The sequence below is a fragment of the Schistocerca americana genome, chromosome 1 (assembly GCF_021461395.2).
Source record: "Schistocerca americana isolate TAMUIC-IGC-003095 chromosome 1, iqSchAmer2.1, whole genome shotgun sequence".
Classification (NCBI taxonomy): domain Eukaryota; kingdom Metazoa; phylum Arthropoda; class Insecta; order Orthoptera; family Acrididae; genus Schistocerca; species Schistocerca americana.
This window is the reverse complement of record NC_060119.1, coordinates 70,414,000-70,440,160: the sequence shown is the minus strand read 5'-3', so window position 1 is coordinate 70,440,160 and position 26,161 is coordinate 70,414,000.

Genomic DNA, 26,161 nt, shown 5'->3' with positions numbered 1-26,161 from the left:
ACGAAGCATGATAGGGCAAACACCGTACATCATACAATAAGTACAACAATCGCCGAAGAAAAACATTGCAAGTAACATCATGTAACAACGTGAGAGGCGTAGTATACAGACAATCGTACTTAAAATGAAAGAAAAACCGAAAATGACAAACGCAGTACAACCAACGGTGTGTATAATGTTGCCAGTAGACAAATAAACTGCAACTCTGCCAGGTGCATCAACTCTAACACCTATTTTTAATGCTGAAGACCGTACACAGAGACGTGAAGTGTAATGTTCACGATGATTAACACAGTTCATGGTATTAGCGGCTGTAAGAACTGTGGAACAAGCTTGTCACGGTTGAAGGTAAGTTCTGCATCGAGATCTGGTGTATCTGTTGCTACGTGCAAATTGGTATAACATCGCTTACATAAAAATCTGAAGGCAAGGACAGTTAAATTGAAAGGACGTTTAAGTATAACTCCATGCAATTGTCTTCAAAAGTACATAAACCGTGACAGCACGTGTGGCATTAATGTTCAAAAAATGTGTCATGCAGAAATCCCTCGTGAGAGGAACTCTAAGAAAGTAAAGTTTATAAACTTCGCAAACCATTCACCGAAATCCGTTGGTAGGTGTCTGATGAAATTAAAAGTGCTATAATGCTCGTGAATTAACTGAAAACAAGTTCTGTTGCAAGCATCGTAATCTACTCTCCTTACAAAGGCACAAAGATCTGACCTGCACTTGGAAAGTTTGCTTCTAAGTCATGAAAGTTTCAGTGACATCTGGAGCTTTAAACTTCACGATCCTAACTAAGGGAATCTCTGTGACTCATTTACCACCGCGTAATGCACATGTGCTCAGCTAAGTGTACCAATACATGGAATCTAATCGCAGCGTATGACTGCAAGCCGACAACCACTCCCAAGGTTTTGCCAGCCCACAAAGGGCCTCTTCAGTCAGGCCGACCCAAAATTCAGTACCGGGTGGGCTGTGACCCGATTCGTCGGCCCAGCTGGAATGAAAAGAATACTTCCATAACACCTCACAGACTGACCAAAAAAACTACGTTGCTAGCAGTCGATAGCTAGATACGGAATTTCACTTTTGAAGTAGATATGCGTTAACGGATAGGCGGATAACTGAATAGTAAAATAGTTAATTAAGTAGTGAAAGTTGAGAATGCAACCGCCACATTTCAAAATGGAGCGAAGGAAAAGTAACCGCCCATATGCCTAAGTGTGAGACTGATGCCCATACGTGCGAAGAATGTTAAAGGCAAGAGAGTCTTTATGCCAGGATAGAATCTTTGAGCTTAATTGAAGTTCCACAGTGGGCACAGGTTTTACTGAAACTGTCACTTGTGGCGTTACTATTGATGTATCTCGATCGATACGAACACAAATGAAACCTACGTGAGGTGCGCCAACGGGCATTTAAGCTTCTCTCGCCTAAGAAAGGAGTTATACAGTTTCTAGCTTTTAGCTCGGTCGGACGCGAGGATCATTTAACTGGAGTCTACACATATGGATCGGTATCGAGCATTGAGACAGAGGAAGTATTCGATAGATAGCCAAGTAGTGTACTGAAGTATTCGGTTGCGTGTTGGAAGAATGATGGAGATTAGTTGTCAAGTAGGGAATGCCATTATACATTAACATATTTTGTGTTTGTGGGATGATTCCTAGCGTGAGTGTGTAGTCTTTGTTACATTTATGTGTTAGTATATTTGGATCAGTTTTATATTTTCTGTCTTCTGTTCCTAACTTTTCTGATGGTGTTGTGTAGGTTGTGTTTTACAAAGCTGTTGTATCCGCTCTGTTGTACTGTGCTGGTGATCCGGTTTAGCTGTATTCTCTGTCATTTCATGCTGTATGTTTGATGGCTGCTATTTTTTTGAGAATGGGTGTTGTGTGATTTCTTGTCTATTATAATGTCAACAGGTTTTTCGATTCTTAAATTCCTGAAGCTCTGTCTATGGTTTGACTTTGATATTTCTGTGTCAAGCTAGTGTATCGTTTTTTCTGTTTCTGTTTCCGTAGCGGATTGAAAGACGCTGTGTACGTTACATATCCGCATCTTTAAACTGTGTATGTGGTCTTGTGGTTCGACTGTGAACCAACATGGCGTCACCTACCTAAAGTGAGCCCCAAAAACCCTTCATGTTTTTTTTCTCTACTATTTCTACAAATATTCCTTTTTCCGTGTGATTTTTGAACATTTTTAACAGTAGATATGAGATTCCTGTTCCCATTGATAGACCTTCCATCGAGAGTGGAACGAACTGTTAAATTGAACATAGTTTGCTCAGACATTCATGTTATTATTAGTATAAGTTCTTCTGTGTGCTATTTGGAATTCATTTAATGATGGTAGTAGCGTCATGGAGAGGGGTTGAAGTGTATTGGTCTTTGAAATAAAATAAAATCTGCTCTACAGTTAGTGGGAAGTGTGTGCCTTTCATTCGTTAGATTAATTCTAAGGAGTTACACATAATTTGCAGCAGCTCGTTTTTCGAAACTAAGCGAATAAGGATTGTAGTCCCCTCTATAAAAGTTCAACTCTCTTTGGTTTGTTACAGATGGACTGCCTCTAAAAGGGTCTAAAAATAAAAATCAACGGAAGTAAGCATATCAATCCACCACCACAAAAAGACATGAGTGCGGCAATAGATTACACATATCAAATCTTTAATAACGTTCTGCTGGCCCAGGCGCCACTAAACTCCAAAGAACACGCAGATACCCAGGTATTTTTTTGCTCTCTAGTAAAACGTTAATTTCATATACAAATTAGAAACTTTAAATTCCAAATTATTGCTGAGGACGGAAGAAGGGCGGCGAGTGGGGAAACATTAATTTTATTAATGGTTTGTGGAAAAATTAGTTACATATCGTCGTCAAATAATATCGGAATATCTACCTTGCTTCTTTCCCCAAGAAATGCAGTGTGTTGCTGACTTCGTGAAAGTGGTCATGAACATAAAAATCATACAACAGGCGGCATCAACCAGCCACATGCCGTTCTCACTTAACAAAGAAGACTAATTGAACTATGTTTCCGTCAGTCTTCGCATTGTGTCTAGTTTGGATTGACGCGGCAATTATTTAGCCATTCTAGGTCTACTGATGTTTAATTTTACGAGCCGTAGAGCCTGTATGGCTTTTTTACACTATTTATTCTGTTTAGCGCTCAACAGTTCCTCGTTTCCTTTATACAGTGAACTGAAATGGAATTATTCTGATTTTCCTCTCTCAGTCATTGAGGGCAGTGTACAACTTTTTATTAATGGGCGTGGGGGGGGGGGGGGGGCGGGGGGGGGGTGGAATCGAGATAACTGGTTAATCCATATTTTATCGTGTGGTTTTATTTGGACTTTACCGGTGTCCGGATTGTCGGATCATTATTAACAGAAGTCAGAGGAGCGTTTCAAGGCCCCAGTACCATTTTTATACTCGAATTGGATGAGGTTCTTTGTTTTAGGTCTGCGATGAAAATAACTGATAGCCCGTAATAAAACAGTCAATATTTGTAAGATTCTTCCTGAATTTCTAGTTCAATACCGTTTTCATGTTGACAAGTAAGAATGTTATCTTCCACAGGTACACATAACTTCAGTTAGGCCTAAACTCGAAAGTAGTGAAAATTTCCTAACAAACTGTATCGGCCAGCAAACAACGCTAATAACATTTTTCTAATGTAGAACACTGAACATTATCGTCTACTCCCTTACAATGATGGTTCGTGAAGTGCTTGAAAAATTTATATAATGTTAGTTGATGAAAGTTAATTTCATGTACCCGCCATTCCTTGAATCATACATCTAGTAACAGATGCTACCCCCACATCGCAGACAAAACTCAGTGCGTTATTCTTGGAACACAGTGACTGAACAGCGCAACACTTTGGTATACACTACGTAAATAGGCTGTTTCACAGTTTACTCACTAATATATAAAATTCACTTTCAAATGTTGCACGTCAAGAATCGAAAGTAGGTTATTCATTTACCTGTAGAAAACGCTGTAACTTGATATGGATATTCTTGAAAAACATTAAAATACGAAATAAAGCCAACTACAGCCATACCCTAGCATCTGTTTCCGGTACATATTCCTCAAATGTGTGTAGGTGAGTACTGCTCACAATAGCTACGTTAAAACAGAAACTCTAAGAAAATAAACGCATTATATTCTTTTACATTGCTCACGGTATAATGTTTCGCCTTTATGAGCTCACGCGGTAGGCAAAACGACGTAGCGCTAGTGATGGCGCGAATTTCCCCGGTGCCATACAGATACCATGCAACTGCAAACACTATTATATGAGAATGATGTGATGTTCCCTCTCATCCTTGCCATGGAAAGCTCTCTGATTGGGCCATTTTCAAGAAATGAAATGGGAAAGAGGAAAGCTATATAGCTTATGAAGCAGTCGAGAAATACACTCCTGGAAATGGAAAAAAGAACACATTGACACCGGTGTGTCAGACCCACCATACTTGCTCCGGACACTGCGAGAGGGCTGTACAAGCAATGATCACACGCACGGCACAGCGGACACACCAGGAACCGCGGTGTTGGCCGTCGAATGGCGCTAGCTGCGCAGCATTTGTGCACCGCCGCCGTCAGTGTCAGCCAGTTTGCCGTGGCATACGGAGCTCCATCGCAGTCTTTAACACTGGTAGCATGCCGCGACAGCGTGGACGTGAACCGTATGTGCAGTTGACGGACTTTGAGCGAGGGCGTATAGTGGCCATGCGGGAGGCCGGGTGGACGTACCGCCGAATTGCTCAACACGTGGGGCGTTAGGCCTCCACAGTACATCGATGTTGTCGCCAGTGGTCGGCGGAAGGTGCACGTGCCCGTCGACCTGGGACCGGACCGCAGCGACGCACGGATGCACGCCAAGACTGTAGGATCCTACGCAGTGCCGTAGGGAACAGCACCGCCACTTCCCAGCAAATTAGGGACACTGTTGCTCCTGGGGTATCGGCGAGGACCATTCGCAACCGTCTCCATGAAGCTGGGCTACGGTCCCGCACACCGTTAGGCCGTCTTCCGCTCACGCCCCAACATCGTGCAGCCCGCCTCCAGTGGTGTCGCGACAGGCGTGAATGGAGGGACGAATGGAGACGTGTCGTCTTCAGCGATTAGAGTCGCTTCTGCCTTGGTGCCAATTATGGTCGTATGCGTGTTTGGCGCCGTGCAGGTGAGCGCCACAATCAGGACTGCATACGACCGAGGCACACAGGGCCAACACCCAGCATCATGGTGTGGGGAGCGATCTCCTACACTGGCCGTACACCACTGGTGATCGTCGAGGGGACACTGAATAGTGCACGGTACATCCAAACCGTCATCGAACCCATCGTTCTACCATTCCTAGACCGGCAAGGGAACTTGCTGTTCCAACAGGACAATGCACGTCCGCATGTATCCCGTGCCACCCAACGTGCTCTAGAAGGTGTAAGTCAACTACCCTGGCCAGCAAGATCTCCGGATCTGTCCCCCATTGAGCATATTTGGGACTGGATGAAGCGTCGTCTCACGCGGTCGGCACGTCCAGCACGAACGCTGGTCCAACTGAGGCGCCAGGTGGAAATGGCATGGCAAGCCGTTCCACAGGACTACATCCAGCATCTCTACGATCGTCTCCATGGGAGAATAGCAGCCTGCATTGCTGCGAAAGGTGGATATACACTGTACTAGTGCCGACATTGTGCATGCTCTGTTGCCTGTGTCTATGTGCCTGTGGTTCTGTCAGTGTGATCATGTGATGTATCTGACCCCAGGAATGTGTCAATAAAGTTTCCCCTTCCTGGGACAATGAATTCACGGTGTTCTTATTTCAATTTCCAGGAGTGTATGATTGAGTGAACTCATATGGCAATAAAACACCGAACTGTTTATGGTAAAGCTAAATATGTGTAACAAATATGGCATAGAAGCTCTTTGAGTGGCCTATTCTGAAAACTCAAGGAGGAAAATGGGGGGTGGGGGTGGAGATGGTATAGGAAGGGGGCAGGGGAAAGTGAGAAAAGGGATTCAGGGAGGGAGGAAGGGACGGGAGAAGTCGATGGGAAGGTGGAGAGTTATAGGTCAAATTTCATTATGAGTCCTAGTTGAGCTCTTGTCACGAGGCAGGTTGCCTGTTGTTCTCCACCCATGGCAGAGAATGCCAGTTTCTCTCCCACAGGCATTTGAATCTAGGTGCTTAATGAACTTTATCTGCCCGAATATCAAATAATATTACTGATGAAGCAATCCACTATCGGCAAGGAGAAGAATAATTTTTAACAAAGAGATCAAGCGAGGGGCACATGGAATATCAGCAGTGCCCCCCCTCCCAGAGATCCGAGTTGCAGACTATTTCAGAATTTCTCGTTTTTGGAAACAATAGTCGTGAGCATTGTCTACAGAAATGTGTAGCTTATAAGGAGTTACTCGACTACTGCTAACCTTATTCCTTTTAACTTCCTACGTGCAGCCATTGTGCTAGCGTTATTGCTAGCCTCTCTCTCTTTAGTGCTCATCTGTGCTGCAGTACGCCATTCCCCTCTTCTGTCAGCTGTCCTCTTCATTCCCGCGTACGTTGTGGACCCCACATCATGATAGTGCTGCGTGTATAACATCTTTGGTCTCTTTGGCGATTTCTTCCGTCAATAGCTCCTTCTGCTAGTAACACTTTGTAAACCAGGAAAGATTCTCTGATGCGCTCTTTTACAACCACCTTCCGCAGTACACGACAGACACCGTCTGTAGGTTCGTGAGGACTGTCTGGTCTTCTTCTAGCTGTGTTTGTTCTTTCGCCCTTGCACTGCACAGTCAATCAGTATCAATCGACTTGTGTACCGGTAGCTTTGGAAAGGTCGAAATATCCCTCACTGATTTCTTACTCAGGTGACAACTAATGAGTAATCAACATTCGAAGTCATTCACTTCTCCTCACGAATCAATTCAGCTGTTAGTGCTTCTGTGCTGGCAACACAATACACCCCGCCGTCTTTTATAACGGCGGGTCTGCCTGTCGCGACTTATAGTGGTCAATTTCGCACTGCACGGTAGTGTTCAGATATATTTGTTCAGATAGTGCTATGCGATTAGAAGTATCCGCACACGTATTGACGGATATTGGCAAGGATTGTATTCATTGTATCCTTTGTGACAGTCTGAAGTCTGTCGGGACGCTTTCAGTGAGGAGTCTGAATGCCTGTGGAGGAGTGTCATCGCATTTTTTCTCAAGAGCCGAAACTGCTGAAGGTAGCTATGTTGGACACTGAGGTGAGGAAAGATGTTGACGTTCCAACTCATCGCAAATTTGTCCCACTGGGTTCTGTTCGGGACACAGGGCACGCCAATCTATTTTAAGAAAACACTGCCTCACGAATTTCACTTTATGACTGGTGGCACTCATGTTGATACGTACAATGATCATATCAGAAGTGTTCCTCTACTATAGGCAGTAAACAATGCTGTAAAATGGTAGAAGACATTCTCAACTCAGTGTCTCCTCAAGATCACTAAGAGAACAACATCCTAACCACAAAAAACACTTCCATACCGAATTACCACATCCTCCTTCCTTCACTGAAGGCACTACATACGAGGCAGGTACCGTTCTCCAGACATTCGTCACACGCAAACCATTCATCTGCTTTCCAAATGTTACAGCGTGATTCAGTAGACCGAGTCACTCGTTTCCAATCATTTAATGTCCAGTGCCGTCGCTCTCTACATCACCTCAGTCATTGCTTCGCACTGACGCAGTAATGCGTGGCTTTTTCAAGAGCTATTCAACCGTTGTACCCAATTATTTCTAACTCTCTAGACAGAACTGTTGTGCTAGGTGGATGTCCCGAGTCATTCTTTCCGCTAATTTCTTTCGATTTTTAATGGCCACCCTAAGAATGCTAGGTCCCTGTTCGTTATACATAAGGTGTGTATGGTCTTTGTTTTAAGATTTATTTTCCATTCTGAAGAATCCTCTTCAGTGACTGCCACCTGGGGGTAGTGAAGAGGCTTGTGAACTCAGCTATGATCCAGGGAGCTGTGCTGGTGTGCACTTTCGGTTCCTGGTAGGGGCCCATAGCCACACGATGAGCAATCAACAGCTTGCGGGAATGAGGGGTGCGGAAAGGGTGTTACGCGTAGGAAGGTTGACGACCCTGGAGTGATGGGTGCATGACCACAGTAACGCTACGCTTTAAGAGAAACAATTCTGACAGAAAACCTCGTCTAGTATGATATTATAGGAATTGCGTCCTTAACACGTAACTTATCCTATGTCTCACACTTAAGCAGCTGCGGGAGAGGTTACTACTGAGAACCCTCAGGGACAAGCCTCGGATGAAATGACTTAAATACTGTGTCAACAGAGTATGATAAAGTAAAAGAGGTTTGGGTGTCAAAGATAGAATAGTAACATGGTATATAAGAAATGTAGCGAGCAAAATCGAATTTTTATTGAAGATGATTACAGAAAAGAAAGTAGATATTGCTTGAATAACAGAGAAAGGGCCCTGAAAATTTAGGGTAATACACGATGATTCACAATTGAGCCCCCCAGGAAAAAAGAGCATCAGCAGTTGTAGCAATTTTCATAAACGACGGAATGTATATGTGCGTTTCGATATCTCGTGACTCTTATCCCTCATTCTATACAAACTGTTTGTAACTTCAATGTAAACAATATTTACGGCTTTCAGGAAGCCTAGAGAGTATTCCCAGGAAAATAATAATAAATTATCAGAAAACAGAAGCAGTAAACTCTTTCAAATTCTTAAGAACTGCTATCTTATTCATCTCTGGACGTATAAAATAACTTAGAACTAAAATGATAAGGAAACTCTATTTAAGTTCTATAAAACGATGTGAGTACCCAACATGACATATAGAAGTGAGTAGTCCACTCTCACAAACACGGAATAAAAACATCGGAACACACGGCCTGGCGGGCACTGTCTAAAAATGTGAAGCAGACAGGGAAGTACAGGTCACTGTCGTGCTGTGCAGAACTCATATGTTGCAATTACAAAAGCGCATAGTGACCTTTGTGTAGGGGCCGAGGCGGGCTGACCAAAGTTGTAATTATCAAAGAGGACACCGCTTATCCTCTCCAGAGAAACTACGTCAGAGGTATGGGGAAAAGATGTATAAATAAGCGAGCGCAAAGGCGGAGACCAGGCAGTCGTGTCGCCATTTTGTCTGCGTCCAGAGTCGGAGAGAATGACGATAGTTTAAGTTGCAGGCCGACCACGACGACTTTCTGGTGATGGATATCGGCGGCAAACAAGCCAGCTGAAACTACCTCCGACCTCCGCTGCCCGGTCCCGTCATCGCTACGGTGAGGCACGCCGCACCTTGGAGTTGCACCGTCGCGACAAGCGACATCGTCCGACGGATTGCAAGTTTCCGTGCGCAGGGGTGCGGCCGGGTCGTGAACTCGCAGCCTCCCGGGCGCAGATCTGCTTGCGGCCAGTTATGAGCGGCCCTGGGAGGACGGCCTGAGCTGCTAAGACCCAGCACAACGACCGCGGTCTGCTGCATCCGTAAGGCGCTGTACATGGTGTCCAGGACTAGAGCTTGACGGAGCAGTCAGCCGTGTTCTGGGCCACAAGTGCAGCTAACGTACGAGGCTTCCACTTAGCCGTGGCGCGAAAAAGATCGCTACGTCCGCGAGGCTGGGAATCCGGTCGCCGATCCTGCACATCCCGACGTTCGCGTTGGTGCTGATTCATGCATGCTGCTCGGCGTCATAGCCGAGTTTAGCGCAGGGCCTCCTGTGTACCTTCGATGTAATAAAGACTGTCACGCACTTGCCTAGGTTTCTCTGCGCGCTTAAGCCTGAGTCATCCTTCTCTCCAAAATCAAATCTCTCTGTTGTTCTAGCATATTACAACACCTGAGATCGAGGCGTTGTAACTGTTTACATTTGAAGTGAAACGTAATTATGCTTCATCTTACACATGTAATATACAGGGTGTTTCAAAAATGACCGGTATATTTGAAACGGCAATAAAAACTAAACGAGCAGCGATAGAAATACACCGTTTGTTGCAATATGCTTGGGACAACAGTACATTTTCAGGCAGACAAACTTTCGAAATTACAGTAGTTACAATTTTCAACAACAGATGGCGCTGCTGTCTGGGAAACTCTATAGTACGATATTTTCCACATATCCACCATGCGTAGCAATAATATGGCGTAGTCTCTGAATGAAATTACCCGAAACCTTTGACGACGTGTCTGGCGGAATGGCTTCACATGCAGATGAGATGTACTGCTTCAGCTGTTCAATTGTTTCTGGATTCTGGCGGTACACCTGGTCTTTCAAGTGTCCCCACAGAAAGAAGGCACATGGGTTCATGTCTGGCGAATAGGGAGGCCAATCCACGCCGCCTCCTGTATGTTTCGGATAGCCCAAAGCAATCACACGATCATCGAAATATTGATTCAGCAAATTAAAGAAGTCGGCCGTGCGATGTGGCCGGGCACCATCTTGCATAAACCACGAGGTGTTCGCAGTGTCGTCTAAGGCAGTTTGTACCGTCACAAATTCACGAAGAATGTCCAGATAGCGTGATGCAGTAATCGTTTCGGATCTGAAAAATGGGCCAATGATTCCTTTGGAAGAAATGGCGGCTCAGACCAGTACTTTTTGAGGATGCAGGGACGATGGGACTGCAACATGGGGCTTTTCGGTTCCCCATATGCGCCAGTTCTGTTTATTGACGAAGCCATCCAGGTAAAAATAAGTTTCGTCAGTAAACCAAAAGCTGCCCACATGCATATCGCCGTCATCAATCCTGTGCACTATATCGTTAGCGAATGTCTCTCGTGCAGCAATGGTAGCTGCGCTGAGGGGTTGCCACGTTTGAATTTTGTATGGATAGAGGTGTAAACTCTGGCGCATGAGACGATACGTGGACGTTGGCGTCATTTGGACCACAGCTGCAACACGGCGAACGGAAATCCGAGGCCGCTGTTGGATCACCTGCTGCACTAGCTGCGCGTTGCCCTCTGTGGTTGCCGTACGCGGTCGCCCTACCTTTCCAGCACGTTCATTCGTCACGTTCCCAGTCCGTTGAAATTTTTCAAACAGATCCTTTATTGTATCGCTTTTCGGTCCTTTGGTTACATTAAACCTCCGTTGAAAACTTCGTCTTGTTGCAACAACATTGTGTTCTAAGGAATAAACCATGTTGTCTACAGCACACTTGCACGTTGTGAACAGCACACGCTTACAGCAGAAAGACGACGTACAGAATGGCGCACCCACAGACTGCGTTGTCTTCTATATCTTTCACATCACTTGCAGCGCCATCTGTTGTTGAAAATTGTAACTACTGTAATTTCGAAAGTTTGTCCGCCTGAAAATGTACTGTTGTCCCAAGCATATTGCAACAAACGGTGTATTTCTATCGCTGCTCATTTAGTTTTTATTGCCGTTTCAAATATACCGGTCATTTTTGAAACACCCTGTACAAACTTACTCATACTTCTAGCAATCTCATGTCACCTTGTTTATGGCACTCAGCAAATATTAAGTATATTTCGCTCTTTCGTTTTGAAAGATTAATTACAGCGAAGAAATTGTTACTAGCGCCTTCTGGCAGAACTTATCGTCTAGTGAAGCTTGACGCATGGTATCAGATAGTGTTCCGCCTGCCGCAGCACAGGCACTTCTTTGTTTATCGAGGCTTCTATCACCAGCGACACACGATGCCTATGTTGACTTACGGAGGTTAGGTAGTACTAATTTCTAGTGTGGAACAGGCATCTCGATCTATGCAGTCCATAAAAGCCTCTGACGTTGCTTTAGAATAATGTAACGTGGCGAAGGATGATCACAGTGTCCACATACGTAAACTGTCTGATACTGTCAGTCTTCGTTACATATGGTTACGGTATCTTTTATTCAGGTTAAGAAATGTAGTCTCAGTTTATATTTTCCTTATTATGTATTCCTGTCACGATTTACATTTTCATGATTATTCTACTGGATTCTCTAAGAAACGATCCTGCATGCACAAATAATGACGACGTGTCCCGCTCTTTGGCAGGAGTACACTAATCAATGTGCGCGGGGCGGTCGGTAAGTAATACAACGCACATACTTTGTCGGCCAATTTCGGTCGAAAAAATGTACAGTTTTTTGGGGGACATCTCTGAATGCTCAGAATTCAGCCCCTACAGTTTCATGATGTTTAGATAGGTTTCAGTGGTAGCCTCCAAAATGGCGTCGGCAGTGGAGGTGTGTCCCGAGCACAGAGCTGTCACTGAGCTTTTCTCGGTGCAAAGCCAGAGCATTGCAGATATTCATACGGTCTTGCAGAATGTCGACGGAGACTTTTCAGTGAAAAAGATCGTGGTGACTCGTGCGAACCAGCCTCCCTCGCGACGGCCAGACGTACACAGCTCTGACTCCTACAGTGTTGCGACTTGAGGTCAATCTCGTTGCAGCTGATCGAGAGATAACAGTGAAACTAGTCGCTATATAAATGGGCTAGAGGTCTGAACGGGTTATTTTCTGTTTGACGTCGTCCCTAATGGTACAACGATGAACTCGGACGGGTATGGTGCTACCCTCAGAAAATTGAAGACACAGCTTTAGCGTGCTTGCCGTCACAAAGATGCTAACGAACTTCTCTGTGACAAAGCAAGGCCTCAACGGGGTAATTTATCTGACGTCCAAAACGGCATGGTCATTAGCTTTTGGGCCAAGAAAGGAAGCATTTCTGAAACGGATAAGTTTGTGAACTGTTCGTGTGCCGCTAAATGATGCTATCGAAAACTGCCGCCAAGGAACTGTGGTGCCCCACAGTCCATTGATGACACGGGAGAAAGAACGGCTGTACGGACGAACAGAGATACAACTGTTGAGCAACTAATCGCCCAGGTAAAACAAGATGATATCAGTAGTGTCTCCTCGACAAGAGGTCAGTCAACGTTGCTGCTTACTGGATTGTTCTTCCTTATCCACCCTATAGCCCGGATCTCGCACCTGTCGACTCCTCCATCTGTTTGACCGAATAAACGAAGCACTCCGCGCGAAGCAATACGTGGATAATGTGATGGTTATTGAGGCAGCAAGACGTGGGCTCAGACGTCGATCAGTTGAACGGTACCATGCAAGTACACAACGTCTCCCGATCAGAATAAGGTGGCGTAAAGCTGTCGCAACGAACGGAGATGATGTTGAAAATAATGTTTCCTAGTCACAAAAAAATGGTTCAAATGGCTCTGAGCACTATGGGACTTAACAGCTGAGGTCATCAGTCCCCTAGAACTCAGAACCACTTAAACCTAACTAACGTAAGGACATCACACAAGTCAATGCCCGAGTCAGGATTCGAACCTGCGACCGTAGCGGTCGCGCGGTTCCAGACTGAAGCGCCTAGTCACAAGAATGGGGAATCATATAGTGTACTGGATGGCTGAATAAAAATCAATTTGCTTTCAGAAAAAAGGGGTTGCGTTACTAATTGAACGGCTGTCGTATTTTTTATGGTATGTATCGTGTGATGTAACTTTCATATTAACAATTTACATATCAGTATATCTTATACGCAATTTTCTATATTACAGTGCGAAAACGACTTGCAGATAAGCCGATACTAGTAAAGAAGAAAATTGTATTTGCGATCTTGATTACTAAGGCTTTTACTGAATTCACATCTTTAACATAGCAGATAACTTATCTCCAAATTTGACATTTTCAAGTAATATGATTAACAATGGACCATAGAGCAAATTAGGAGCGATAGATTGATACAGAATTTTCGTAAGACACGGTGCTTTCCACAGGTCCAATCATTTGTGAAGAAGCTCTTAACGCAGTCACGGCTCCTTGAAGTCATTGAAATGAAGTTCTCAGTCGGTACAGTCTATAAACAAAGTAACTCGGAGTCGCACTAAAGTCGTTTTGACGGTGGCAGCACTAGATAAATGAGATTGTTTGCGTACGTAAAAATTTCACTCTTTTACGGCAACTTTGCCCATACCAGTCACAACCAAGCGTTCCTCTAAACCGTACGTACTCTGACAAGTTCACAAGCTCATTCATATCCGTAGCCAGAAATGGTAGTCCTTCACCGAAAGTTTACAAACTGATTGTTTCTTTTAGAATTACACGCTCAAATGTTGGTAATATCAGTCTCACGGAACAAATCGTTCAGGCCGGCCGAAGTGGCCGCGCGGTTCTGGCGCTGCAGTCTGGAACCGCGAGACCGCTACGGTCGCAGGTTCGAATCCTGCCTCGGGTATGGATGTGTGTGATGTCTTTAGGTTAGTTAGGTTTAACTAGTTCTAAGTTCTAGGGGACTAATGACCTCAACAGCTGAGTCCCATAGTGCTCAGAGCCATTTTTGAACAAATCGTTCAGGTTTGCTAGTAAGCAAGACGCCACGCCGTATTAAGATATACAACTGGCCATGAAATTGCTACACCAAGAAGAAATGCAGATGATAAACGGGTATTCATTTGGCAAATACATTAAACTAGAAATGACATGTGATTACATTTTCACGCAATTTGGGTGCATAAATCCTGAGAAATCAGTACTCAGAACAATCACCTCTGGTCGTAATAACGAACTTGATACTCCTAGGCATCGAGTCAAATAGAGCTTGGATGGCGTGTACAGGTACATCTGCCCATGCAGCTTCAAGACGATACCACAGTTCGTCAGGAGTAGTGACTGGCGTGTTGTGACGTGCCAATCGCTCGGCCACCATTGACTAGAGGTTTTGAATTGGTGACAAATCTGGAGAATGTGCTGGCCAGGGCAGCAGTCGAACATTTTCTGTATCCAGAAAGGCCCGTACAGGACCTCCAACATGCGGTCGTGCATTATCCTACTGAAATGTAGGGTTTCGCAGGGATCGAATGAAGGGTACAGCCACTGATCGTAACACATCTGAAATGTAACGTCCACAGTACAGAGTGCCGTCAATGCGAAAACAGGTGACCGAGACGTGCAACCAATGGCACGCCAGGTGATACGCCAGTATGGCGATGACGAATACACGTTTCCAATGTGCGTTCATCGCGATGTCGCCAAACACGGATTTGATCATCATGATGGTGTAAAGAGAACCTGGATTCATCCGAAAAAATGCAGTTTTGCCATTCGTGCACCGAGGTTCGTCGTTGAGTACACCATTGCAGGCTTTCTGTCTGTGATGCAGCGTCAAGGGTAACCGCAGTCATCGTCTCCGAGCTGATAATCCATGCTGCTGCAAACGTCGTCGAACTGTTCGTGCAGATGGTTGTTGTCTTGCAGACGTCCTCATCTGCTGACTCGGGGATCGAGATGTGGCTGCACGATCCTTTACAACCATGCGGATAAGATACCTGTCATCTCGACTGCTAGTGAAACGAGGCCGTTGGGCTCCAGCACGGCGTTCCGTATTACCCTCCTGAACCCACCGATTCCATATTCTGCTTATAGCCATTGGATCTCGAATAACGCGAGGAACAATGTCGCGATAAGATAAACCGCAATCGCGATAGGCCACAATCCGACCTTTATCAAAGTCGGAAACGTGATGGTAAGCGTTTGTCCTCCTCACACGAGGCATCACAACAACGTTTCACCAGGCAGCGCCGGTCAAATATTGTTTGTGTGTGAGAAATCGGTTGGAAACTTTCCTCATGTCAGCACGTTGTAGGTGTCGCCACCGGCGCCAGCCTTGTGTGAATGCTCTGAACAGCTAATCGTTTGCATATCACAGCATCTTATTCCTGTCGGTTAAATTTCGCGTCTGTAGCACGTCATCTTCGTGGTGTAGCAATTTTTATGGACAGTAGTGTATTTTAAACGTCGCTAAAAGTTCAAATTTCACACCCAGGTATAAATGTAACTCGGTTCCACACTTTACGGCACTTCTCAAACACTTTAGCACCGAAATACCACAGTATTAATAATTTTCAACGGAGGACAGGCCACTACGTTTGGTCGTTATGAGATCAAAGCTACGACGCCGCTCTCCCTACACAAAAGAAGCTTCTAGTTCCCAAAATATATGCAGGCACACCACAGCACATCGGAAAGCTGCATTCATCCCGCTCAGTCTCGCGTATATACTGTACCAGCGAAAATTTGCCACTGAATCATACTAGTAAGCTGCAATAAACAAATTTAGGAAACCTACAAATATAAAATTAATCATATGTAAATTAAACGCGGAGAGGGGGAAGAAAAGAAAAGAAAGGCGCATCACATCTGTCAGATTCATGCTACATTGCGCGGATTTGGCGGCGACGAGTGAAAATGTGTACCGGACAGGAAAGCGAACCCTGGATCGTCTGTTGACTGCCAGGTGCGGTAACCACGGCGCCATCCGGGACGCAGTGTAACCGCAACTGCGCGACCTGCCACGTCTCACGGCCGATCCACACTGCCATCGGGCACCACTTGTTCACAGCCCCTGTCCATTTCCTGCACATTCGCTCTTCCAAGATTCCCACTGGAGGTCGGTGGTATTCGTGCTTCCGCACTGTCCAGCTATGTCCCAGGTATGTTCGAAAGAACAGACACCGCAAGATCATATAAAATAAACTCCCTCTTAACGACTTTCCGGAAATCATACTCCCATATCAGCAATTGCTGCCGATGGAAATCTCAGTGCAGAAATCTCCAACCGCCTTAGTAGCGAGTATCTCAAGTGGCTTTCCGTTACTGGAGTACTATGCGACAAGAAAATTCCAAACTGGCTCAAATCAAGTCTACCGATCGGTAATCCGTCGAGTTGCACTGTATGGGAATGAATGCTGGCCTTTAAGAAAAGAAGTACAGCAAAGACTTGTTGTTGTGGAGGCGAAATTGCTTAGGTGGACTTTGGGATTAGCGTTGCATGACCACGTCACAAATAGCGAAGTTTGCAGGCTATACGTTGTTGCATCAATAGTACACACAATGAGAGAAAGTTGGTACGGGCATAGCTTTAGAGCAGACGAGACAACAAACAAAGACCAGTTTCAACCTCAATTTCAATGGGAAACGGCCAGTAGGGTGACCAAGGCAGCGATGGCGAGACACCCTGGATGAAGACTTCAAGATCTCAGGCCTTCACCCTGATCAGGCACAAGATCGCAAGAAGTGGCGACAACTAGCCAAAACAGCGGACACCGCCAGCACGCGGGACAAACGCTAAGGAAGAAGAACAATAATAAAATACACTCATTTTATCAGTATCATAAACTGACGAAATAGTTGCTAACGAATTCCGCGGTACGAATGACTAACGCACAAGTCATTTTCCAACATTACCCACGTGACCAGTTACGTCACTGTATAGTGCAAAAACTCTACATCAAACAGTATTTAATATTCTCACCTTCATTCTTTCTCATAACTAAAGACAATAATAGTAGTAATTATTGAAGAATTGTTGTTGTTGTCTTCAGTCCTGAGACTGGTTTGATGCAGCTCTTCATGCTACTCTATCCTGTGGAAGCTGCTTCATCTCCCACTACCTACTGCAACATAAATCCCTCTGAATCTGTTTAGTGAATTCATCTCTTGGTCTCCATCTACGATTTTTACCCTCCACGCTGCCCTCCAATACTAAATTGGTGATCCCCTGATGCCTCAGAACATGTCCTACGAACAGATCGTTTGTTCTAGTCAAGTTGTGCCACAAACTCCTCTTCTCCCCAATTCTGTTCAACACCTCTTCATTAGTTGTGTGATCTACCCATCTAATCTTCAGCATTCTTCTGCAGCACCACACTTCGAGAGCTTCTATTCTCTTCTTGTCCAAACTATTCATCATCCATGTTTCAGTTCCATGCATTGCTACACTACATACAAATACTTTCAGAAACGACTTACTTACACTTAAATCTATAATCGATGTTGACAAATTTCTCTTCTTGATAAACGCTTTCCTTGCCACTAACAGTCTACATTTTATATCCTCTCTACTTCGACCATCATCAGTTATTTTGCTCCCCAAATAGAAAAATTCCTTTACTACTTTAAATGTCTCATTTCGTAATCTAATTTCCTCAGCATCACCAGACTTAATTCGACTACATTCCATTATCCTCAGTTTGCTGTTGTTGATGTTCATCTTATACCCTCCTTTCAAGTCATTGTCCATTCCGTTCAACTGCTCTTCCAAGTCCTTTGCTGTCTCTGACAGAATTACAATGTCATCGGCGAACGTCAAAGTTTTTATTTCTTCTCCATGGATTTTAGTACCTTCTCCGAATTCTCCTTCTGCTTCCTTTACTGCTTGCTCAATATACTGATTAAATTAAATCGGGGATTGTCTACAACCCTGTCTGAGTCCTTTCCCAACCACTGCTTCCCTTTCATATCCCTCGACTCTTATAACTGCCATCTGGTATCTGTACAAATTGTAAATAGCCTTTCGCTCCCTGTATTTGACCTCTTCCACCTTCAGAATTTGAAAGAGAGCATCCCAATCAACGTTGTCAGAACATTTCTCTAAGTCTATAAATGCTAGAAACGTAGGTTTGCCTTTCCTTTACCTATCTTCTTAGAAATAAAAGTGACAAAGGTTTGACTGCGTGTCAAACAGTGTCCGTCAGCTAGTGACCACTATCATCTCGCATAGAAACTACACACAAAATGGTTCAAATGGGTGTAAGCACTACGTGACTTAAGGGGGGTAGGACGTCAAACGTGACGACTTGGAGCAGGAGAGGCATCTCAGGACATTTCAATTTTCAGTGTCTATACTTTTACAAATATATTCATAAGACTTCGTCAGCATCACCAGGAAGGATTCAGGAATCACACTCATTACAGTGGAAGTTCGAAAATTTTATTACGTGCGAAATTTCATCATTTTTTCACACCTTTAAGTATGGTTTGTATGCTGCGCGAGATTCATCGAAGAATCTCTCGAACTTATGAAGAAGTGTGTACCTATAGCAACAAATGCTGCCATTAGTAAGGGAAAAAAATGATGACATTTCACACGTAAAAAAATACTTCTTTATGTTTTAGAACTTCCACAGCTATGAGTGTGAGTTCTGAATCCTTCCCGGTTATGCTAACAAAGTTTAATGAATTAATTTTTAAAAGTATAGACTGTGGAAATTAAAACGTCCCAAGGTGCTTCTCCTGCTCCAAGTCGGCCCATATGACGACCTACTCCCCTTAACATGTGAGGTAATCAGTGCCCTAGACTTAGAAATAAGTAAACCTAACTAACCCAACACATACCCGAGGCAGGATTCGAACCTGCGACCGTAGGAGCAGCGTGGTTACAGACTGCAGCGACTAGAACTACACACACTCGAGCCATCTGACGCCACATGCCTTGCTCGTGACTCTGAGAGGCACCCACATGCCTTAGTCATACTGTGGCATCACGCAGTCAGGCCTGCAAGATGAGTGGTCTGCAAAGCGAATGGATTCATTCTTATTTATCGTGTAACATGAGCTCTAGTACTCACAATTAAGTTACAAATTATTCTCCTGTTTGAATATTACGCTATGGAAACGGATAACGCAAAAATGACTATTAGTAATTTACACAACTCTGACTGTTCTCTACGCACTGGCAATACCACATTTTCTTTCTTACCCAACGGCTTTGATCAACACGTGGCCATCTCACTGAATATGAATGGCGCACACATTATAACTTCTGGATATCATGACAACATACTATTCGAAGGAAAAGGCCACCATTCTTTTTCTTTTCACTATCTTTTTTATTCCGATAAATTCTATAGCCTAAACACAACATTACATTTTCTACAACAATAACACATGAGAAACTCCGCCCAGTGGGCGTGGCTTTACATTGGTGATTCTCTATGTAATGGTCTCGTAATTATCTAACACTACAGTGCACTTTCTGGATAGGTTGGTGGATCTTTTACTATATCTCACACTTCGACTCTCACACCCATCATCACGAAAATTTCCTCCAGACCAAGCGGTACAGAAGGAACATGCATAACCCACTGCCTCTGAACTTATCTCGCTACTCTCCCATTCAGACCACACATACTTAAATTACATGAAACACACCACACTGGCAACATGGAATACAACACTAGGAATAGTCACAACGTTATAATCACATCACTTTTAGCCTTCCCACTTCAATTAGTATTCATCCCAGTTTCAAACGACACTGCCCCACTTCGTAACTTTTCTTTCCTATTATGAACTCTGGAGGATATATGCACGTCTTCCTGTGCAATGCAAGCCAAGTGGCGTTGCTGGATAGACGGCTGACTCACCTTGCTTCACTCTCAGAGTATTATAGTTTGAATCAAGTGTCACACGGAAACATAACACACAAAGTAATATTAAGAACATATTCATCACACACGCGAGTCCTCAACTGATACCATGGACGAGTACTTCCCTTTATCCTTTGTCTCATACACAGATTGAGACTCACACAGTACTCACCACGTGGAAGTACTCGTCTCTAATTTCGAGTCCTGCACACGCCAGTAATTCAGTTTAACTACCACTCGGTAGTATTTCAACGTATTTCTACACATGGTTTTATTGCGACCGTTGGCCACTTCCGAAGATTACTACAATGCCCATAATATTACCTGCCTGACATTTAATTCTCCCCACAAAAGTCCCTGAAAAAGAGAAATTATTATTCTAAACTACTCTTAAGTATTCCACATGCATACCATTCTCTCCACTCTTTTGTCTTTATGGAGCACACCTAAGACAGGTCTTACCTACACGAGATCCAGCAGCAGAGTGCAGAAACATGACCGTTCTTCAGGTCAGCTCGCACCTCCATCAAGGTGGGGGAGCGCCTTGCTACCGTATTGGTCAGCCACATTTCAGGGGCTCAAAACTCAGGTAAATTTTATGTCTCTGGTTCCACGAAAGGTGACCAAAGGACCGTCTCCAAGATGATCATATATTGTACATTCACTATCTGCGGTTAGGAGACGACCATAAGCTCATTCATTTCACAGATCTCATCAAATTGGGTGTAGGGATTTATTTTGTCGGAGTGCACATGTGATCAATTAAGTTAATAAATTGTCCTTCTTTCCTACAGTGGTATCCGGCTTCGGTGTATTAAGTGAAATTGAGTTGTTATTACAAAAAATACGTTGTTCTAACAAGAATAAGGAAGAATGTTGTACCTATTTTCAATGTCGGGCGGTACTGTACCCTTTCAACTCAATACAGAACGTTTCATCACTGCTGTAATGTCCCATCTGCATTGGCAGGATGCGAGGCGCTACGCCTCGAAACGAGTACAGAATGCAGACACGAAACACCATGGCGGCAGTCCCGGCTCAGTGAGGAAGCCGACTCCCTCCACGCGAGATGTAAAGCAGAACACAAGGCAGCGCAGTGCGTGTCTGGCGAGAAGCGGCCGTTATCGCCTTCCAATAAACAATACATCAGGTGGTTCCGCCGCGGAGGGCGCAGTTCGCCGCTTTTGAATAAATTATCGGGCCGGCTTAAGGGCCGGGCTCTCCCCTCCGATCGAACAACCGGAGGAGCGCGGGTGGAAGAAAAAGGAAGAGCGAGCGCCGCGGCGGCGGGAGCTTAGGAGGCGCGTGGGAGCCAGAACGCTGCGAATAAATAAAGGAGAAACTCGCGCGGGGCTCCGGCCCCGCCCCGAGCAACGCTTGTAATTGGGGAGCGGCGTGTGGGCAGGCAGCCAGGCGTTGAGGCTTCGGGCATGCAGCGCCAAGTTGCAGGGGCTGCGTATTTATTATGGACGCGCTTCGAGTCTAACGAGATTATGCCCGGCAAGAACGTCAAACAGCGCCCCAAGAAGGCTTGATAACTAGCGATACTTGCGTGGGTGCGTGTTTGTGTTGGCATCAACTAACTTCAAAGAAATAAGATTCGCTGGTCGAAGCAACTACCCCCCCCCCCTCCCCTTCACCAGTCAAACTCCTACTGTCGCAACCCTGAAGAGTGTCAATCACCAGAACTGAAATGTGTAAGACGATTTCGTTCTGTGTACCAACGTTCGGCAGTTTTCACTCGGTCTTAAGTATGAACGTCTCCCCTACACTTCAGATTGACTTGTAATACCACATTTCAATTTATGTTTTGGGTTCTCAACTCCCTGGCACACATCTTCATCATTATATTGAAGATTTTACAGCTCCAGTCACGGTCTGTTTGTGTAGTGTGCGTGCTGTTACCTTCAGTACACACACCGGCAGATTATTTGGTTTTCACTCTAACGAAGTAGGCGAGTGTCAGGAATATGTCTCGTGGTCTTATCGTGGCGTGTGTATCTTCTTCCGTTAGGTCAGATGATACAAATGCCACTTGCACGCTTAGAGTAGCAGATTGATGGTGATCAACTTTAAACAGAATTTGATTAATTTTCACGCACAATTATTAAAATAATAGCAAGCATAAAAATTACTTAACTTGGTTCTGGATGCTATTTACAATTGACAATCTGAAGTTACTCTGGTATTGGTACGATAATCTTATTCTCACATATATCTCTGATACTTGACAAAAGTGTCTATATCTTCAACTTTTATAGTCCTGTCTTCCTCAGTGGCGTGTAATATTGCGGTATATTAATAATTCTTACTTATGGACCGTCTGACAGCAACTGAATAAAACACAATTTTAGTGCCATACGCGTTTCGCCTTTATTTTCTGCAAGGCATCATCAGTGGCAGGTTGCGTGGACAATTTCCTACATATTACGCTCCTGTTGCATTTTTGGTGTTGTTCTTCTTCTTATGAACGCCAATTTGCGGTTTTTTTCCCCATTCCACAACACTATGCACTGAACGTTTGTTTTAAAGCAATGGGTTGGGTTCCCATAAAAGGACACGGTCGACTTCCTTCCTCATCCTTTCCTAATATCCGCAGCTCGTCGTCTAGTGGCTAGCGTTATTGCCTCTGAGTTACGGGGCCCCGGGTTCGGTTCCCAGCCGGGTTGGGGATTTTCTCTGGCCAGGCACTTGGTGTCTGTCCTGTCCTCTTCATTTCATCATCATCATCATTCGTGACAGTGGCTGCATTGGACTGTGAAAAAAATTGGACTGCGCTGATGGCCATGCAGTTGAGCACCTCACAGACCAAACATCTTCATCCTTCTCTAATCCGATGGGACCGATATCCTCGCTGTTTGGTCCCCTCCCTCAAATGAAACAACCAACCGTATTACGAATACATAGACAGAAAGAGGCATTACCGGATGATTACACGATTGCAGGAAATCGCTGAAAACAGTTGCTTCCATGAAATATTTATACAATTTATTCAGTCCCTCACCATAGATGGAATTTTCTATTGGCAAATACGTTTCCCATTACTTATTAACGTTTTTAATAGCCTTTTTCTCGGCGCACGCGTAAGGAGCGATCTGAAGTGAAACAACTACACAATAATTATTTAAATAAAAACTTTTTAATATATCACGTTTCTAAAACGGAGTAAAACCTATAAGATATTTGCTCCTAGACACATAAAGATGGCTAACCCCATGCAGACTTCCCGAAAATTATTGCTCTTGAATTCTCAACAGCTATGAAAATGGATGTAAAATATAAACAGAAAAACGTGGGACGTATGCAATACATAATGGTATCGAGGAGACCTATTCATTCATCAGTTATGTATTCCACGTACCCCTCGCTTTCCGTTATAACTTCTACAAGTATTATCATAGGTGTCAAAAATTCAGAAGCACAAACTTTCAGTATTCTCAGTATGGGTTTCCGAATCTGTGTGTGTTTAGGAGAAATAATTTTTGTAGTTTTTAACCCCGCTTAGTAACGTGTAATAAGTTTTTTATTTAAGCAATTATTTTGTACTTTTTAGTCTTGTCTGTGTCCTGTTTTTCAATCGATTTCAGCCATTTTGATGAAATTACAACAGAGAGATATTTGGTTCATTTTGCAGTCATTTCAGTTTCTCTTCACCTGAGTCAACCAATACAATGCTTCCTCCAACGATTACGCACGAAAAGACCTCGAAGGTAAAAACTACAGTGAATCGAATCGACACGAGGCCGTACCAGCAGCCATTCTTACCAGAAGTGGAACAGGAAGACAAGGAAGTAGCAGTGATACACAAAGCTTTGTTGCATCTGGGGCTCGCGGAGTCGGTATGTAGATGTAGGTGTATTTAGCGAGTTCACATTGTAATGTGCGTTGTTCATGTGCTTAATGTAGCAGTAACTACATAAATAGTGCTGACATATTGTATTGCAGGTGTAGTATCATTGACACAGATACTACTACAACGCCGCGCCAACACAAGGTTGGCAGCCCGTCGTCTGCCGAGCACAGAGCACTCAAGCGGGCTGTGCAGCTCGACGGAACTGGAGTGCGCCTCGTTCACTTCTTAGCTAGATTTCAACCTCGGCAGACGCACTTCCGTAATCGGCCCTCAGCCAGTTCTGTAATGTTTGTACTGATTCTCTGAGGAGGGCCCATCACGCTTAGTCCCTGAGGATATGTTGTAACGGTATTCCATGTTACGAGATTGTCAGTTCATAGCCGCAGCTGTAGTCCTACAAACTACTGAAGATAACTAATTTCATTGTACTATGTGCTTCTTGAATAATAAAACACTTCTCTAACAGTGTGCCGTACCGCGTATTATTGCAACCTGGGCTCCTTCAGCTCCTATCATCTAGGCCTCCTACTTATTGCATTTAGTAACGATCTGAAACCAGCCACGCGTTTTGTGCCTCTTAAGAGTGAGACACAGTAGCAGGCTTTTTATTTTCATTTCCCTGGCGTTCATCCTCTCTAGTGCAGGGTCCCGTTTTTCGGGATGTGGAAAATTTTGTTTTCATTTTTAACTCTGTTGCGGGATGCCCTTCGTGATGGCACAGCCGTGAAGCTAGCCGAAGGACTGAAGGTCAAATGCGCTGTCTGTCAATCGTGTGCACAGTCTTCTTTAATTGTGGTAACGCATTTTAACAATTTTTGTATAAAATTCTCTTAGGCGGACACTGGGGGCAATCCCAGAATTGTAAACAGCCTAGAAACCGCACTCGAGGTGACCAGTCTACCAGCCACAGTCCTTAAGCCACCGTGTGGATTCAGTGCCGGTCCAGCCCACGCCCCCGTCCCACAAGGCAGAGCGTTCGGCGTTCCGCTATATGAGCAGGTTGTTGGAACTGTAACGATGCGTAGTGGATTTCATTGAGTAAGGAATATCAAACGTCTTTCCAAGAGCTGAGATACTATTGTTCTCCAGTTTAATATGATGTACTATATTTATGTTCCGTCCGTGTTATTGTTCTGGACACACATTTTTCTGCCCGCATCTCGTGGTCGTGCGGTAGCGGTCTCGCTTCCCACGCCCGGGTTCCCGGGTTCGATTCGCGGCGGGGTCAGGGATTTTCTCTGCCTCGTGATGGCTGGGTGTAGTGTGATGTCCTTAGGTTAGTTAGGTTTAAGTAGTTCTAAGTTCTAGGGGACTGATGACCATAGATGTTAAGTCCCATAGTGCTCAGAGCCATTTGAACACATTTTTCTCATTTATTCATTTATTTTTACCTATCAAGACTGTGGTCATGTCACATCTTACAACTAACCTGATAACTCTCCTATACCCTTCTTCTCTTCTTCTTCCGTTAACGTGCCAATTCTGTCTCTCAATGCTCAGCACAAACTCTTGTGGCACCCTATTTTCTTCCATAATTTCGTTAGCGTGCGCTGTCCTTTATTTCTCCTGCTTTACATTAGCGCCCGAAGACGATTAAATGTCGAGGAACTGTTCTCTCGTCAGTGCCCCGATGAATGTATGCTGTACGTGACCAGGGAAGCGGAAGCGCATCGCGCTGCAGCATTCCTCATCTGTCATTTCGTTGCCCAAGTATTCTGTCTGAATGACAAAGTGAGAAGCACATGTTGCCATGTATTGGCATGACTGTGGGACATACTGTCCCTCATAGATGCTCGTCTTTATCCTTGGCTGTGTGGCCACGTGCCAGTGCGTTGCCAGAAAATTGGTGCAGAAATCTTTCTAACTATTGTTCTCGATAATTGTTGCTTCAAACCAGGCAGCCTCCTCCTGCTCGAGCGTCTGTCATGCAACAAATGAAGCATCGCATTCTGCCACTATCTTCGTACACAGATACGCATGTTAATTCCTTAGGTATACCTTTGGGTGGATACTGAGTGTTAGCAGTGGTATGTCCACCCTTGCATCGGGCAAGCAGCCTGCAAAGTAGTTGACGCGACCTGCA